At 42.1% G+C, this 17,179-nt stretch overlaps 1 long non-coding RNA gene across 1 annotated transcript in view; it reads left to right on the top strand.

The window, feature by feature from the left end:
• Nucleotides 1-8,989, top strand: part of LOC109450861 (uncharacterized) — a 31,841-nt gene extending 22,852 nt beyond the window's left edge. The window contains exons 3-4 of the long non-coding RNA XR_016018349.1: nt 5,159-6,065; nt 6,492-8,989. This is a non-coding gene — a long non-coding RNA (uncharacterized LOC109450861). The remainder of the gene's footprint in view (nt 1-5,158; nt 6,066-6,491) is intronic.
• Nucleotides 8,990-17,179: the final 8,190 nt, after the last annotated feature.

Below are 17,179 nucleotides of genomic sequence, written 5' to 3'. Positions count from 1 at the left end.
GAACGCAGACTTCGGTACGCTTGAGGAGCCGTGGGTTTTCTTAAATTTTATTTTACAGAAGACAAAGCAATGATTGTGGAGGAATTATTCCAATGTCAGTGCTGAAGGGAAATAATGTAACATTCTGGAATTTATATAAAAATTACAGCTTTGTTGTGTTTCACACTATATATAGTAATTTAATCATTTGCAGCTGATTAATTTCAGTGGAGGAAAATGTAGCATTATGCATTGCTAATAGAGTTCCAAGGTTTGAATTCTAATCGTGAGTTGGGCACAGTTTAAGTCTAAATTAGCAATTAGCTTGGGCAATGGACACTTAGGTTGAAATGGAGTCATCTGTTGACATGCACTGAGTCAATAAGAGAACAGCAACAAAGATCATCAGAAAAATGCTTGCCACAGAACACTCTTTGCTGGGTTAATAATGATAATTCCTTACATTAGCAGAGTGCTGTTGCACTGCAGAAAACGTTTTCTTGTCCATTTGTCTCATTTGCTTTCGTCTTCATCTAAGTCTGTGAAGTGGGTGTTTGTGCTCCATTTTACAGCAAGCAAACTGAGGCACAGAGAAAGTAAGGTAACAGTGAGGAAGAACATACTGTGGCAGGATTTCAGCCCAAGTGTTCCAGCTGCAAAGCCAGTATTCTTTCTCCCTCAAGGTATTTTCTGGGAAAATGTGCTCCAGCTTGAGATTCTCCAGAGCGAAGTGCAAAGGTAACACTACTAATAAAAGTGAACATTGATGAAATTCTCAATGTGTATCCAGCACTGTTCTAAGCACTTCACAGGTGTTAGCTCAGTTATCCTTGAACACACCTATGAGGTAGGTATCTTTAATATCCCCTTTTACAGGTGAGGCTCAGATATGCTATGTTGCTTATCCAAGGATGCTATTAGGATTGAAAGCCTTGCTCTCCACCATGATACTTAGCTCCTCTCAAAGATGGTCCTTAAACCCCAGGCTTAAGTCTCTCGATCTTGTAGTTCATTTGGAATTTGGTGAGTTTGGTTGTGACCGCACATTTTGGTCCATGAGCTAAGCCGAGCCTCTGTGCCATCTATCTTCACATCCATTCCCCCTTCTCCACCCCTCTCTATTCCAGGAAGGAGAAACAAGGTGGATCTACTGCATCTGGCCAGTGGGAGCAAAAGCAGGTGACAGGAGGGAGAGAGGAGAGTGGGGCTGGAGCGTTTATTCTTCTGGTTTCCTCACTACAGGTCTGCCATGAGCTGGCCGTGTCCCTCATCCAATGGTCACAGCTCCTGTCAAGTAACTACACTGCTGCCCCTCACTGCCCCTTCAGGCCCAGAGGTGGTCATGGTGCCTGCCCACTATTACCAGCCCTGGGGCACTGCACTCTCCCTTCTTTCAGTTTCTCTACTGTTTCAGTTTGTCTTCCCTTTGACCACGAATGATGCATCGAAGACCTGCTTCCAGTCCAACCAGGCACAGATTGCTTTCAAGGAAATGGACAGAGAAGAGATGGAAGATAGTGAGTCATTTGATATTTTATTTAAGCACCCAGAGAAAGCCGAGACAGGAGTGAAGAGCTATAGCTGTGTTACACTCTTCAAGAAGTGTATATGGCGTGTCTAGAACCTCCAATCCCTTTGCACATGCAAATGCTGATTCCTTGTGTTGTCACCTCATATCAGGGTTCTTTGGATGCAAGAGACACAATCTCAATTTTAATTGGCTTAAGCAAAAAAGTGGATTTCATTAGTTCATGGACTCCAACTGTGGAAAAAGTAGGGTGGAGCTGGGTGCAGGAAAGCTGAGACCCAGGAACTCAGTCACCAAAGGGTGCTCTCTTCCTTTCTTTTCTGCTTCTCGCTGCACAGTGTCTTTACTCTAAGGGCTGCATTCTTGCCAGAGATGTCGCTTGACAGAAAAAAAATGAAAACCCCACCATTTGGATCAGAATTAGTGATCTGTTATGAAATTCACTGAATCAGAGTCCTGGCAGGAAGCAGAATTTCTCAGATGGTTTAAATAAAAAGATAGTTAGCAAAGATAGTTAAAAGGTATGGACAAGTTAAGTATACAAACAAGAAATATGGAGGCATATTTCTGGAAGAGGAGGAAAAGGAAAAAGCTATTACTAGTACTGTCCTAGGGCAGAAGGACCAAAGGAAAGAAACACTGTTGCTGGAGCCAAAGAGAACTGCACCTTGGAGAGTCACCAGGTAAGGACTCAGGTGGTAAGGGATGCAGCTACTGCCAGCAATAAGAGCTGAAGCAGGGAGAGGTTGGGGAACCCTGACCTCTCCTACTGCCCTTGGATGTCTTTCCAGTAACATGCTCCCATGGGCTGCACCCAACCAGAAACCCAATTGCAAGGTAATATGGGTGGTGCAGGGTTCAATGTGAGCCTCCCGGGGTACAAATAGGACAGTTAAGGCAGAAAGTGGAAGAGAGAATAACCTGCAAGTTCATCTTGTCTTTGTGGGGCCTGGAGGGTAGGAAAAGTGAACGCACATAAGAGTATTTTTGTCTTACAAGAGAATTTACTAAGCATTCCAACTGCAACGAAATAATTGACTGAAGCAAGGATCATCCACAGATGCTAAACCCAGTGAGTGAACAGTTGGTTGGTCATCAGGATGTTTCACAATCTTAAAGTTTCCTCCCAAAGATTGCTTGTTAATTACAAAACGTAAGGTGTCTTCACAATGGAGAGATCTGCCTGGCAGCTGCTTAACGAAGCGGACAAGCTCAGCATCGCCCATAATGGGACAGACACACCGACGCTAGGTGCCCCCATGGAATGTAATGGGAAGCCCTACACAACTTCTCCTCTGTCATATTCTGGCCACAATGTGTCAGCGGAGTCTAATCCAAAGGAAATGGCCAGGTAAGTCCAGATCACAGGGCAATTCTACAAGACAACTTGCCTGGACTTTTTAAAATGTCAATGCCCTGACTAGCAATGACCATAAAGACAGGGCTACGTAGGGAAGAGTGCTGCACACACCAACTGGGACGAATCTCGCAAACACAGCATTGAGCAAAAGAAGCCAGACTCAAAAGAAACTGTATAAAATATGATTCCATTTACACAAAGTTAGAAAACAGACAAAACCCATTTAGGTGTTAGAAGCCAGGACAGTGGTTACCGTTGGGAGTCTGTCAGGAAGGGCACCTCAGAGAGAATCCTCAGGACCTGATAGTGCTCTTTGTCTTAGCACACGTTACAAGGCCGTATTCACCTTGTGGAGACTTACTACAGCGAGGGGCTCTCTAGGACTCCAATCCTGCACGAGGACCAGGGTTCCTTCCGATCGATCGATCGATTGGCTGGTACTCATGCCATGCTGGTTGCTAATTCCTTTGAAGATCACCAGGACCCTCCCAGTTAACTGGTCACACAGATGTCCCCCCAGATAGCCACTTCAAAAATCTGTGACAAGAAAAGTGCTGGGGTCTACTTTGAAGCCTACTAAACGACTTTTAAAAATTATTTCAGTGACAAAAGAAAATTGTCACTGGACCTAACTGCCCCTCATTAAATTTCCCTTCAAGCAACAAACTCCAGTTTGGCAATTTCAAATTGCCCTTTTCTCCTTGTGCTTTCACAAAATAACAATACCCGACATGTACTAAGTAATGCTCACTGCCAGGCACTGTGTTACATGCTCTTTGAATCACCTCTGCAATACTGTGACGTGTCGGCATTTAACAGATGCAGGACTGAGATCAGAGAGTTTAGGTAATTGGTTCAAAGTATCACACTAGAAAGTGTCAAGGCTGGGACTCAAACCCAGGCTGAGTGACTCCAGAGCTCTTAACCTTGAAGCTAAACTGTCTGGTATATATTCTCATATGTGTTAGTTATCTTATTGTTATATGATCTCCACTATTCTAGTGCCTTTAGTTGTGTGTGTGTGTGTGTGTGTGTGTGTGTGTGTGTGTGTGTGTGTGTGAGGGGGGGGACAGGAATGGACATCTATAGGGTGAAGGTACATATACACGTACATATACACATGTAATTACTGCCAGGTCCCTGTTCCCCGTCGTTTTATGTGGCTCCTTCCGATTACCTGGTGATCTGAGATTGAAAGCTGCTATATATCAAGGGCTTTGACTCACTTCCTCAGAACCCAGATGCAAGCGGGTGCTCTGTTAAGGCATCTGGATCACAATGGGGGTGAAGAGGAATAAGAATCAGTCAGTGAAAACTTCTGGGACCAGGCAGGAGGAGCCTGCTAGCTTCTCTCTGCCAAGAAGAGTTGTGACCGTCGATCCTCTTGCTCCCGCCCTCCCCTTCTCTCTCCCTTTCTCCCTTTCTTCCTTTTATCCATGTCCACGCGGAGAAGGGCACTGAGGCTTATTGAAGAGCTATGAGAAATAGCAGTGAGGGCTCAGAACGTTCCATATTTCCAGATTGTGTGTGTATTTGTGGGTCTGGGTGAAATGGGGACCATTTGGGTGGACTCTGATGGCTGTCTTTTTTGTTTTGTTTTGTTTTGTTTTGTTTTGTTTTGTTTTGTTTTGTTTTGTTTTGTTTTAACCCTGAATTCCCTTCAGAGTGGTTTTCTTGGGGGCAGAAAATTTAAGATTAAAAAAAAAAAGAAAGAAAACTTGAAAAGATGAAGTGAAGCTGATTCCTCTGAAGGCTGCTCCCTTTCTAGACCAGGATAAGGCTGTGCCCTGGCTGCGACCCATTATTCTCCTGGGGGTTTCCAGGCCTGTCCCATTCACTCCCTGGAGGCTGGTCAGCCAGGCTACCAGGCTCCCTGCCCTCCCACCCTCACAGCTAAGGGTGGGCCAAAATGTCCATCTTTGTGCACAAGGTTTGCTGTTCATTAAAAGTCCCCTAACTAGAGAGTATTGTGGGTAAGAAAATTACCTGCTATTTTTTTTCACCTTTGAGCTCAAAATCTCCCTTATCATTCGAGCTACAAATCCAATCCAATCCAGAAATGCCCACCAAAAAGACTAACTTGAATTTTCCCCCAGGCCAAATGATGGGGAGCAAGTGAGTGGAGGGAGGGAGAAGACAGCATCCCATTGCATTTCTAACGATGTTGTCTCGCCTGGTGTGGGAAGAATGGAACCCTGGGGCCAGCGACCTGAGTGCGGGCAGCCCCTGGGTCTGGGTGGTTTCTTCCAAGTGCCCCCTCCCGACCAGGGACCATGCCTTCTCTCATGCAGTCCTGACCAGGATCTACCTAGCAACGCACCCGAGAGTCTCTGAATCCTGCGGCAGAACTGCCAGAGGCTGACATCGCTATTGCGCCACCTGCTGGAAGTTTAGAAAAAGAACCTGAAACTCATGGTTTGACTGTAACCCGGAGCTTCACAAACCTAATGATTATTTTTAATACTTCTCATTTTGTCTTATTATATAAGTTACCTAGGTCAATGAAAGACAATTTAGAAGGTTCGTATAAGTGAAACAAAACATAAAATTTACTCGCAACCCTGTCACCCAGAGATTACCATTGTTTAAATTTTGTTGGCTGTCTTTCCAGTCTTTTTTCTAGTTGGATATATATATATATATATATATATATATATATATATATATATATATATAAAAATTCATATACTCGGGGTGGCCAGTTAGCTCAGTTGGTTAGAGTGTGGCGCTAATAACACCAAGGTTGCCAGTTGAATCCCCGCATGGGCCACTGTGAGCTGTGCCCTCCTTTGGGAAAAAAAAATTCATATACTCTATTAGTCTCATTCAATACATTGTTTTATGGCCTGATTTTCAAAATTAGCAATATGTCTTTAATATCTTTAAATATCATTAATTATAATCTACAGTACAACTTTTGCTTAGTGGTTTTTTTAAATCTCTATATCAGAATTTTCCTATGTATTAGCTACAATGTCGCCTATGCTTTGAGTTTTTACTAAGTCTTATTTCTCCCATTCTTTCTTTTTTCTCCTTCCTTCCTTCTTTCCTTCCTTCCTGTTTTTAATCTTTATTTCTTTATTTTCCCTCTAGTAGAAAACGTCTACCGCAGGTGTCGTTTGGGGCAATTCTGGCCTCTCTCACCCCTGCGTTTGGGAGCTCCAGCGACTTCCACTGAGCCCTGGCTCTCTCTTCCAGGTGGGTTCTGCTGCCCCTGTCTTGAGAGACAGAACACTCTGTACTCTGAATCAAGATGGGCAAGAAAGATGGAATCCCCAGCTAGTGCCTCCTCCAGTGTCTCGCGAAAAACACAAATCTAACAATTACCGGTCACATACTCTTCGCCAGCCTGGCTCCATTCTAAGAACCCTACATGAATTATCACAGTTAACATCACAGAACCCTTACGAGATATTGGCTTCTTCTTGCTTTCCTTTCACTGGACAGCTGAGAACACCAAACTTGAAAAGAGCAAATGATCTTGCTTCAGATCACCAGCTATTAGAGTCCCAAACCTCCGTATGCCATGACTGCCTAGTGAAAGAAAAGAAAACGAAAACTATTTCCAGCTTCTCTTTAAAAAAATTGGCACATCTGACAACATGGGTTTGTGTCCCCCCACAGGAACAATGAATTCAAGCTGAGCAGTGACCAGCACAGAGTCTCCAGTGGCACCATCTCCACCTTTCATATATTCTCCCCACCACACAGGAGGGATGTCTACTGCCCACCACCCAGTGGGGGTGGACTGTCTTCATCTAACAGAACAAGAGAGCTACAGAAAGACAAAGACAAGCTCAGGGTTTTACATTCCTGGCTCTCTCTGTCTGAGAACCAGGGTATGTCTATTGCTGCCCTAAAAGAATCATTTGTCTGTCCTATCCTTGGGCATAGATGGATTCTGAAGGTGCCAGGGCAGGAAAGGAGGAACACAATTATAGATTGGACCGAAATAATTGCTGTGGGTGCCATTACCAGAGCTGCTGGCAGTCGGAAGCCATTTGAAGTTCATAAGCAGGAAAGAACATTGAGACTGCAATGTGGGAGATGAACTGGATGGAGGAAAACACTAGAGGCTAGGAGACTGTTGTCGTGGGGCCTGGCCCAGAGTAAGTGCTCGGTGTGTGCTGAACCGACGGCTTTGGTGACAAATGATAATGGTCTGAACCAGTAGAAGGGCAGGGTGTGTGGGAGTGGATGACAGATAATACATTTATGTGACTTCCATACTCGGGAAAGATACACCACATCATATTCAAGCTGGTGGTTTCTTCTAGGGACTGGGAAGGAGTTGTGATGGGAGAAGGGAATCAAAGGGGTCTTAGCTCCATTTTTTAATATAATAAATTAAATTAAATTAAATTGGGTAATGGGTGATTCTTTACCTCTTGTAAATCTGAACTATTTCATAGTAAAACTTGTAAAAGATATTAGAAGCAGAATTGAAAAGGTTGTGTTTTGTTTGGAATTCTCTACATGTGCAATCCCTCACAGAGATTTTTGCATTTCTACAGAAAGCAATTCATTAACATGAAGGAGATAACGTCTAATGGAAGCATGTCTACTTCCAACAGTCTGTAGGTGGACATGGTATTTACAGGGCAAAGAAGAGTCTTTGGGCCCCGCCTGCAGTCATACATGACTGGCCTTGACCGTTCTACCCAATGGCATACAGGGCTGGGCAGGGCCCTCAGGAGGGCAAACTGTGCCTACCCTCTGCAGGGACTCTCCTTGGCAAGTGGGCTGGTGTTTGCTCTGAGGCCCCCCAAGAAGCATGTCAGCAGCAGCCATTTTAGTAATCACACCCCTCACCCAAAAATGCCCGAGTTCCCTCTGTGAATTTCTTGCCTTTTTTTTTTCAAGCCAAGATGAACATGCTAATCTTTCTCCTCTCTCTGCTTCACATCAAGCCTTGGTGCACAGTCTTGCATTATTCATGAAGGTTTACATTAATCAAATGCTTCCAAGTTTCATAAAGTTTCTATTTTGGAGCACACATTCTTTGTAGAGTTGACACTTAGTGGACAATGGGATCGTGTTTTGGAGGTTCTCCAGCATTAATTCCCATCTGCTTTATTTGCTGCAGCTGTTTTATTTCTTCCCAAGAGACCATATCTCAGAATTCTGCAGCATGTAGACTGTTTTCAAATAAAAGCAAGCACCAGGAAATGCTTTCGGGGTTGAATGAATGCAAAAAAATGTTGGAATCGTTACATACACTTGGTTTGTCTTCTCTGCCTAGTGACATCCTGTGATGCCCACATATATGATTTTTTTCAGAGAGGCTATTACTTGTCCTCCGGTATCTTTTCTCTCTTTTTTTCCTTAGCATTTGATCTCCTGACTTTTAGCTGAGCCAGGTAGAATAGAAACTACATTTCCCGAGTTCTCACAACACTCTCTTGCAGTGGCCATGTGACCAAGTTCTGGCCAATGAAGTCTTGCCTATGATTTTAGAGTAGGGGCATGCTCCCATTTCCTCTTCTGCCTTTCTGCCCTCTGGAATGTTCCGTCATGGTGGGAGCTTAGACTATTCAGAGGAATCAATGTGCTGAGGGTAGTGAGGCAACAAGATAGAAGTCACTGAAATTGCTAACCCTTGGAATGCCTTACCAGCTCTAGACTTTCTAAAAGTGAGAAAACTACCATTTTGTGTTTTGGGGAGGGAGGAGGTTGGGAGTTAGAGGAATTGCTGTGACACACAAACCCACCTAATACTTACTCATTCACTCTTTAAAAAGACAAAGTGTTCTGAAAGCTTTGTAAGAAACGCTTTAACAGTTGGACAGTATCTTACTGGTTTAATGTTGAAGGTCACAGGTGGGAAGGATTGATCCCAAGGTGCCAAGTCCTGGAAGCATAAAGGATTTCCTGTATAATGTCAGACCAACTTGTTCCACAGCTCCTTTTGCCAATACCCTTAGCACTAGCATTAAGGCACAAAATCGCCCAGGGATGTTCTCTACTGTACTAGAAGAAAAGAAGAGCTGATCCAGCCAAGTGAAAATAATGATGCCTCTAACACCACTGAGTTGCAAATGGTCAAATGTTATTAGATTACTGATATTGGTGTTGTTCTCATTATAAAAGCACAAGAATAAAAATCACCAATAATCCCACGACTAAGTTATCATTTTGATCTATTTCCTTTTAGTCTTTTTCAATGCGAATGTAGATGTTTATCTTTCCATAAATGGTATAATAGGATATATATTTTTTAGAGTTTGCTTTTACCCCCTTTTAATATAATAAACATTTTCACATATCATTATGAATTCTTCTACAACATGATTTTTAATCACCTTTACTCCAGACCATCATATGGCTATACTCTAATAACATACAATCAATGCCCTAGTCTTGAATATATTTCCCTTTTTGCTATTGTAAATGGCACTGGGATGAACATCCTTGTATATAAATATTTGCACACATCTAATTTTTTTATTAGGGTAAATTCCTAGAACAGGAATTCAGGAGGATTTAACCACAGTTGCTGCTCCCCCCTTTTAAAGAGCCATTTTCATGTCACTGATATTATCACTGTCTCATCTGGTTGGGCCACTCTCAGTCAGGTTTCTAGAACAATAAGCCATTGTCTGATTTATGTTAAATGATAAGAGAATTTGAACATTTCTTGTTCTGAAATATTCATCGGTTTTTGTTTTCATCTTATACCATTGCAAGCAGTTAAAAAACACAGCTTGGAGAAGTGGCATTTTTCTTTCAGAAAATGAATTGGTAATTTATTCAAATGAGGCTGGGTAGTTGTTTTAAATTATTACCTTATGCAAACCTCTAATGAAATGAAGTCAGTTTACATCTTTAAATAACCTTTAATATTTGTACAAGTAAATATCTCCACTTGACGATAATGGAAATTGTCAGAATTTTCATTTTCTCACAGTTTAGCTCACTCACAATGGCTGTCAGACAGCCAAATGATATGACGCAGAGCACTGCTAATCGTTTCAGCAGAAGACAGTATTTCAAAGGTAGGGGAAAGGAGGTGCAGACACTAATGAAGTTTTATTATCAGAACATAGAATTAGGATTGTGACAAGAGACAATGGTGGCAATGACACATAGTTAGAATGTTAAAGCTTGTGAAGTCTCTAGCTAAATCTTAGGGACGGAAATAATGTAGAGAAGGGTAGACTGATGAATACCCCCCAGATGGAAACAGACCAGGTCTCAGCTTCTCTCACTGGGAGAAAACTGAAAAACAAAGCAAAACAAACAAATAAAAGCCAGAAACCAAACACAGATCCAAGCCAATCTATGATCTGTAAAATCAACAACGGTTGTGTAAGTATCCTTGACATATCTGAAGGATGAAATCAGCATGCTTGGGTGCGTTTTTTTCTCATAAAAAAAGAAGGTAAGGAAACCTGGCTCTAATGGATCACAATTCTGCTAGGAATTCAAGGTTTGAATACCGTTTTATTGGGAATTTGAAATTATTTTTGCAGGGGAGGAGAAAGGGAGGTGAAGAGAAGAGAGTAGAAAAGGGAAGGAGAGGAGGGTCCATCTTCATCCAAATTGGAGCCCACAGCTATCAATCTCGATGAGATGGTCACTTCAGAATAGTCCTTATCATTTATCTTTCATTCATTCATTCGATACGTATTTATTGTCCACTAAATGCCAGGCACTGCTCTACTAAACATAGCGATACAGTGGTAAATGAGACACAAGACCCCTATTCTCATAATTTGCATGCTTTGAGGAGTTAGAGAGATAATTAATCAATAAGAAAATATGTCAGATAGCACTACAAACTATGAAAAGAGTTATAACAAAATGAGGTGATAGAATGCTTTGGAGGTTATTTCGAACATGATATGTGGGTATGTGTCAGTTTTAAAATAAGTCTGCAAATTCTTTGACACTCGTCCCGTTAGGAGGTGGACTCTAGGTCCCGTCCCCTTGCATGGAGGTGGCCTTGAGACTTCCTGGAAGAATAAGATGCAAAAGAGTGATACACCATGCAGCTTCTGCTGGTTTTTCTTGGAACCCTCACTCTACAAGTCTTCAGCTGAATATATGAAATCAAGTTACCATGAGGCCACCACGTAGTGAGACCACTCAGAGGAACCACACAGAGAAAGAGAAAAATGCCTGAGCAGTCAGCTGTGCCAGTTCCCAGCTTTCTGAGACTTCTCAGCCCAGGCACCAGGTGTAAGATGAAGAAGACTTTGAGATGCCAATTGGACAGCAACCACATGAGAGACCCAGAGAAATGCCTCGCTCAGCCCCCATCCCCTCAGATATCTGAGCCAAATAAATGATTATTACTGTTTTAAGCCACTGTTCTGGGGATGGTCTGTTACATGGCAATAGAGAACTGGAACAGGGTAGTCAGAAGGCTTCTTTGAGGAGATGACATCTGAGCTGAAGACCTCAGTGTCATGAAGGAGCCAGGGAGAGAACATTCCAGGCAAAAAAAAACTGTGCAAAGCTGAAAAGGCAGTAATAGATTCTGCAAGTTCAAGGGAAGAAAGAAGACCAAGGAGGCCAAAGCCTCATTGATGAAAGTGGTATGAGTGTCAGCACGTAGGAGGCGCTTTAAAAATATTAGCCATTATTAATATAATTGCTTTCCTCCTGATGCTAGGGTCTCTCCTGGGAACCGAGCTCCATGAATTAAGGTTTTTGAACTTAAAGAAACTTTGCTTTGGGGGAAGGTGCAGACTCACCCAAATAATATATTAGAGTGATGCCAAGTGTAGCCATAGTCACCTTCCAAATTTAATATGGAGACACTGGCGTGGCTTGAATCCATTTTCTATCCGGCTTCAGTGGCATGGTTGGTGGTAAAGAAATTTTCCCAAGCTTCATATCACTGAGATTCAGGGGAAAAAGAAAGTGGATGTTTGAGTACTGCAATTTTCCTCAAATAGAAGAGGATTTAACACCTCCTTGTTTAAAAAATACCAATTCCTTAGATTAAGAAGTTTGGTCATATATAACTTACGACTGTGCCATATGGATATGTATTCCAAGGACTGAAAATATGTATGTGAATGCTTTTGAATTGTCAAATCACCTCATCTTAAAAGGTCATTTTGTAGTCTCTGCCTTCATGAAACGGATAGCCTATCTTGTGGCTAATGTGTAATATATGAAATGAAAATATTATGTGACATTATAAGAAAGTGAAGGGAAGCAGTCTGAATCCACATTTTTGTGGCAGTTACAAATGCCCTCTAACTTGTAGACAGTGAATGATGCTTAGAATACCTGCTCCCAACACAACCAGGCAGAGGTTGCTTTCAAGGAACTGGACAGACAAGAGATGGAAGGCAGTGAGTCATTCAATATTTTATTTAAGCACGCAGAGAAAGACGAGACAGGAGTAAAGAGCTATAGCTGTGTTACACTCTTCATGCAAATAGAAGAGTACATGTTATGTATCTAGAACCTCCAATCCCTTTGCACATGCAAATGCTGACTCCTCATATCAGGGCTCTTTGGATGCAAGGGACACAGACTCAACTTTAATTGGCTAAGCAAAAAAGTTCATTAGTTCATGGACTCAAACTGTGGAAAAAGTAGGGTGGAGCTTGGTGCAGGGAAAGTGGGAACTAGGAACTCCACTGCCAGGAGGACCACCTCCAGGAAAGGCTCTCTTCCTTTCTTTTCCACTTCTCCCTGCATGTTGTCTTTAGTCTCTAGACCAGATTCTCCAAAGAACAGGAAGCATGACCTTGGGCTACTCCAGAATTACGTCGTTACAGCTTGCTACCAAAGATTAAAAAGAGCTGTTTCTCCCCCAGATTATATTTGGAAAAATCCCTGAGAATACACTCTGATTGGCCTTGAGTGACCTGGCCACCTTCTTTGGTCAGTTATTGTCACCAGACAGTGAAGGGTTATGACTGTCACAAGAGGAGCATGATCTATTATTAGGAGAGGTTAGGCATGGGAGAGATGTTGGGCAGATAAAAAATCATCGTGTCTCCTTCCCACAGGGAAAAAATTCAGTGTAGTCTGAAATTAGGTCTCACAGATCCGCAAACTCTCCCATCACCTCTCTTCACTACATAAGACTTAGACATAAGACTTTGGGCTTACCTGCTGGGAAGCAGAGATGGCATGGTTGCTATAGTTCAGCTCATTCAGGATGCGACTTTCCCCTTGTAAAGAGCTTACACTTCAAGGACACAGATTTCATAGAATCATTCATAGAATCATTCCCCCTCCACTCCCTGCCCCCCAGGGGCAGTGCCCCGCCCCCACTGCATACTCATACACACTTACACGCTCTCCAGCACACTCACCAGCCAGAGCTTTTGGCTGTGTTAGTGCAGATAAAGGAAAGTAGTAGAGAAAACATAGAAGCAAGTGAGGCAGCAAAATTTAAATTGGAAGGACAGGGAACTACAGACCCGAAGAAAGAATAGATAAGGGAAGAAAGAATGGTGAAGGGAAAGAAAGGGACTCTGTGAGCTGTGAGTGTTAGGCAGTGCTTTGAGTGAGGGAAGAGGACTTCAGGGGCCCTTCTATATAGGTGGGAAGTAGAAAGAGCGAGGGAGATACATAAAAATAATTTCAAGAAATTTTGTTATGTAGTTTTAATGTAATCCTCATCACTCCCAGGTATATACTCAAGAGCACTGAAAACATATGCTCATATAAATCTTGTACATGAATATTCATAGCTGTGTTATTCGTAATAGCCAAAAAGTGGAAGCAAACCAAGTGTCCACCAACTGATGAGTGGATAACTAAAATTTGGTATGTCCATACAATGGAATATTATTATTCAGCCACAAAAAGAAATAAAGTACTGATACATGCGACCACATGGACGAACCTTGAGAACATTACACTATATGAAAGACACCAGTCGTTATAGAGCACGTATTATCATCCCATTCATATGAAATGTCCAGAATAAGCAAATATTTAGAGACAGAAAGCAGATTTGTGGTTGCCTAGGGCTAGGAAAGCCAGGAAATTACTGCTAAGAGGTGAGCGGTTTATTTTGGGGTGATAAAATGTTTTAAAATTGATTGTGGTGATGGTTGCATAATATTGTGAATATACTAAAAGCCATTGAAGTGTACACATTAAGTGGGTGAATTGTATGGTCTGTGAATAATATCTCAGTAAAGCTTTACAAAAACTACAACAACAAATAATGACAAAAAGACCAGACTGACAGGTGGGGGCGGAAAAGAAATTGGTCCAGAATCAGTCAAAGTAGTTGTCTCTCTGCAGAAGGTTTGAGTGAGCGGACCTGTTTAAATTGCAGGATTAGCACAGAAATGACCCGTGTAGGCAAGGTTTGTGTGGTTTTGTGGCTTGCTGTTGTTGTACTTGATGCTATAAAGCCACAGTGTGGTAGGCCAAACGGAGGCACCTACCAATAAAAAAGCCAGCAGTATACACATCCAGGAATTGTCTTCCCCTCGCCTCTGTGCATATCACACGTTTCATTCTGGACAATATTTTATGGTAACCATTCATTTCATAAAATGTAGGGCAATGTTTCTCCAAAACCACATCATGTCTGGTGGTGGTGGTGGTGGTGATAGTGGGATGGGATTTGAATCATTTCCTCTGCCCAGATTCAAATCAAGTCATCTAGGGCACTTTTGGATCCCATTCATGCTGGAGCCTAATTTTTAGACTAAAATATGGGCTGCCACATAAAGCAATCATGGCAAGAATGAAATTAACTCTGTCACTGGTGTGCATTTATAAAAAAAAAAAACAAAAAACGTAGCATCTGGCTTCCGAGTTAAAATCTTGAATGTATATTAGTTCTCTCCTCCACCATCTTTCTGATTAAGTGATATTAATAGTCAATAGATTGGCTAATAGGGTATAAATGAGAGCTTTAGTTATATTAACTACTCAAAGAAAAATAGTTTCTTTTCTCATTTTAAAACAATGTAATTTCTCCTTTAACTAGAAGATCTGTACTCTTTTCAGTTGTTAGAGGGGGAATGTTGATGCTTATTGCTAAAATGAAATGTAACAAATATAAAAATGTATAATTGTGTGTGTGTGTGTGTCTGTATGATAGTAATCTCCTAAACTAGTTCAGTATGTCTAGCTCCTGGAAAAAGCACTGACTGGAAGAGACTGTAGATGTGACTCAGCTGCATAAATGCTGTGTGAACTTCAGCAAGTGGCTTAAGCTCTCTGAAGTTTAGTCTCCTGGCTCTCAAATAGAGATCATAATTATTGATCCGCTGTCCTAGATATGTATATTATTGCTTGCCCTGTCTAAAGGCGCAGCTTGCCAATGATTCATGATGTGCTAACTTTTTTTTTTTTAAATAGGGAAGCATTCAGGCAACCAGATTACTTCTTTCAGAAATTTGAACTAAGAGACACAGATGTTGGTGGTGAGTGGTGTGGAGTGGTGAGTGGAGCTGAGGAGTCATGATGGCTGCCACGTGGGACCATGTATGAAACAAAGAAGGGGGAAAACTGGTCAAGATAAAGAGAAAAAGCATCAGCAGAAACCCTTAGAGAAACAGACCAGGGGGCCACTAGAGGCAAAGCAGCCTTGGATCTCAGCTTCCCCATTCTGGTTCATCTGAAGCCTGTTATACTTTGGTCGCTGTCCTCAATTCCTGGAGTCTCTAAATGTCTACCAGCCTGACCTTCAGGCTATGTATTAAGACATGAAGAAAAGAGAGAAGAAACCACCATCCAAGGATTAAAGAAAGACACAGGATGAAAGAAAATGTGGCCGATTCTCTTCATTGTGTGTCTCCCTGCCATGTCCAAATTTGTAGTGGTTCTCATTCTGCGCGAGAAGAAATCCTAGATGCAGGAGTAGTGCAAAGAGCACATATACATTGAGATTGGGTCCGAGTAGCTGGCTGACTCCAAGTGCTATCGTTGGTCCCCTTGCGGCTCACATTGCTCCATGCTGGCCTTAGCACAGTCCCACCCCTGTCACCACCATATTTCATAAGGCAAACACACAGCTAGGATGGAAGGGAGGGACTGCCTTTAAAATGTCCGCAAACAACCTCTCCCCATTGCTCACACAACCTACGGGGTTTTAATTACTCCCCGAAAGTGAGAGCCATCCCAGGATCCTTCGGTGACATTTTCCAGTTTCCTGTCGGCTCCACTTATGAGAAACAAATGGGCTGGCTGGCTTCCCTCTAGATTGAGTTTTTCATGAAGTCATTACTTCTGTCACGGGGAGTATTTTCAAATTGAAAAATCTGAAACAATAAATGATGGTGAAGCAGTTAATAACTGTTAAGAAATCACATTTGGAAAATTGCATTTAAGCAATAACCTTTCTCCCTGTAATTAAATGACAGAAAGGTCCTGGTTTTAATTAAGTCAGCAATTTATAGTTATGAAGCTATACTTCACTATGCAGATTAGCAAATGATAGGTCACAGAACACCCTGAGTGCATTTTGAGTGGGCCTGATATGGTAATTACTCCACTGTTCAGTGGTGACCACATTGAACCGTATCTCTAGATGAAACAATTTTCTTTTCCTTGCTCCATGATGTATAACTAGGATGAGTAAATGTACCACGAGCACTGCCTTGCACATCTTTAAATTAAAATGGATTTTAAATGAGGGGGCATGAGCGAAGGGAGCGTGTTTGAAGAACAGCACCGAGAGTGAATGGGCCACTAGTCAATGCCTGCAAGCAGAGAATATATCATTGTTTTACAGGGTTTTCTATCTTGTGCCTGAGTGTTTGCCGCAGATTTATGAGGAAGTAAAATGCTAATGTTAGTGTATTTATAAACATATGATGGGGGTTTCATCTATAATTTATTTGCCGGTCCTCTCTTTGCCTCCTTGGAAAGGAAAACGAAATGCTATGTTGGCCAGCCAAAAGGGTCATTAATACGGCTTTCACATCTTATTTAACTAACCCCAGCTCATATTACACATTGATGATCACACTGTGAGATGTTCTTGAAATGCTTATTGTGTCATGTCTCCTGTCTGCCCCAGCTCCAGCTCTTGCAGGGTTCTAGCAGTCACCAAATGGCTTCTGCTAAGCTAGTGGGAATCTGCTAATAGGGCATCGTGTGTGTGGAAGGGGGGCACCTCAGAAGGAAAACTTCAACTCCAAAAAAATGTCCTTTTTCATTTCTCTTAAAGTTTCACAAACATCTGAACTCTAAGAAATGACTTATTTTCAGGTATTTGATTTCTTCTTCAAACCCCATATTTTCCTGCCTCTCTTCATTAGCGTATATCTCCACCCAAACACAAGGAGAACATAGGCTGCAGAGGAAGAAATTAGAGCATCAAAACAAGCATCAAAAGGCAGGCACATCCCACGTGTGGAGGGGGCTGAGTC

The sequence above is a fragment of the Rhinolophus sinicus genome, chromosome 14 (assembly GCF_057876585.1).
Source record: "Rhinolophus sinicus isolate RSI-liver-muscle chromosome 14, RSI-T2T, whole genome shotgun sequence".
NCBI classification, from domain to species: Eukaryota; Metazoa; Chordata; class Mammalia; order Chiroptera; family Rhinolophidae; genus Rhinolophus; species Rhinolophus sinicus.
Note: the sequence above shows the minus strand (reverse complement) of the source record. Positions and strands in the feature narration are given on the sequence as shown.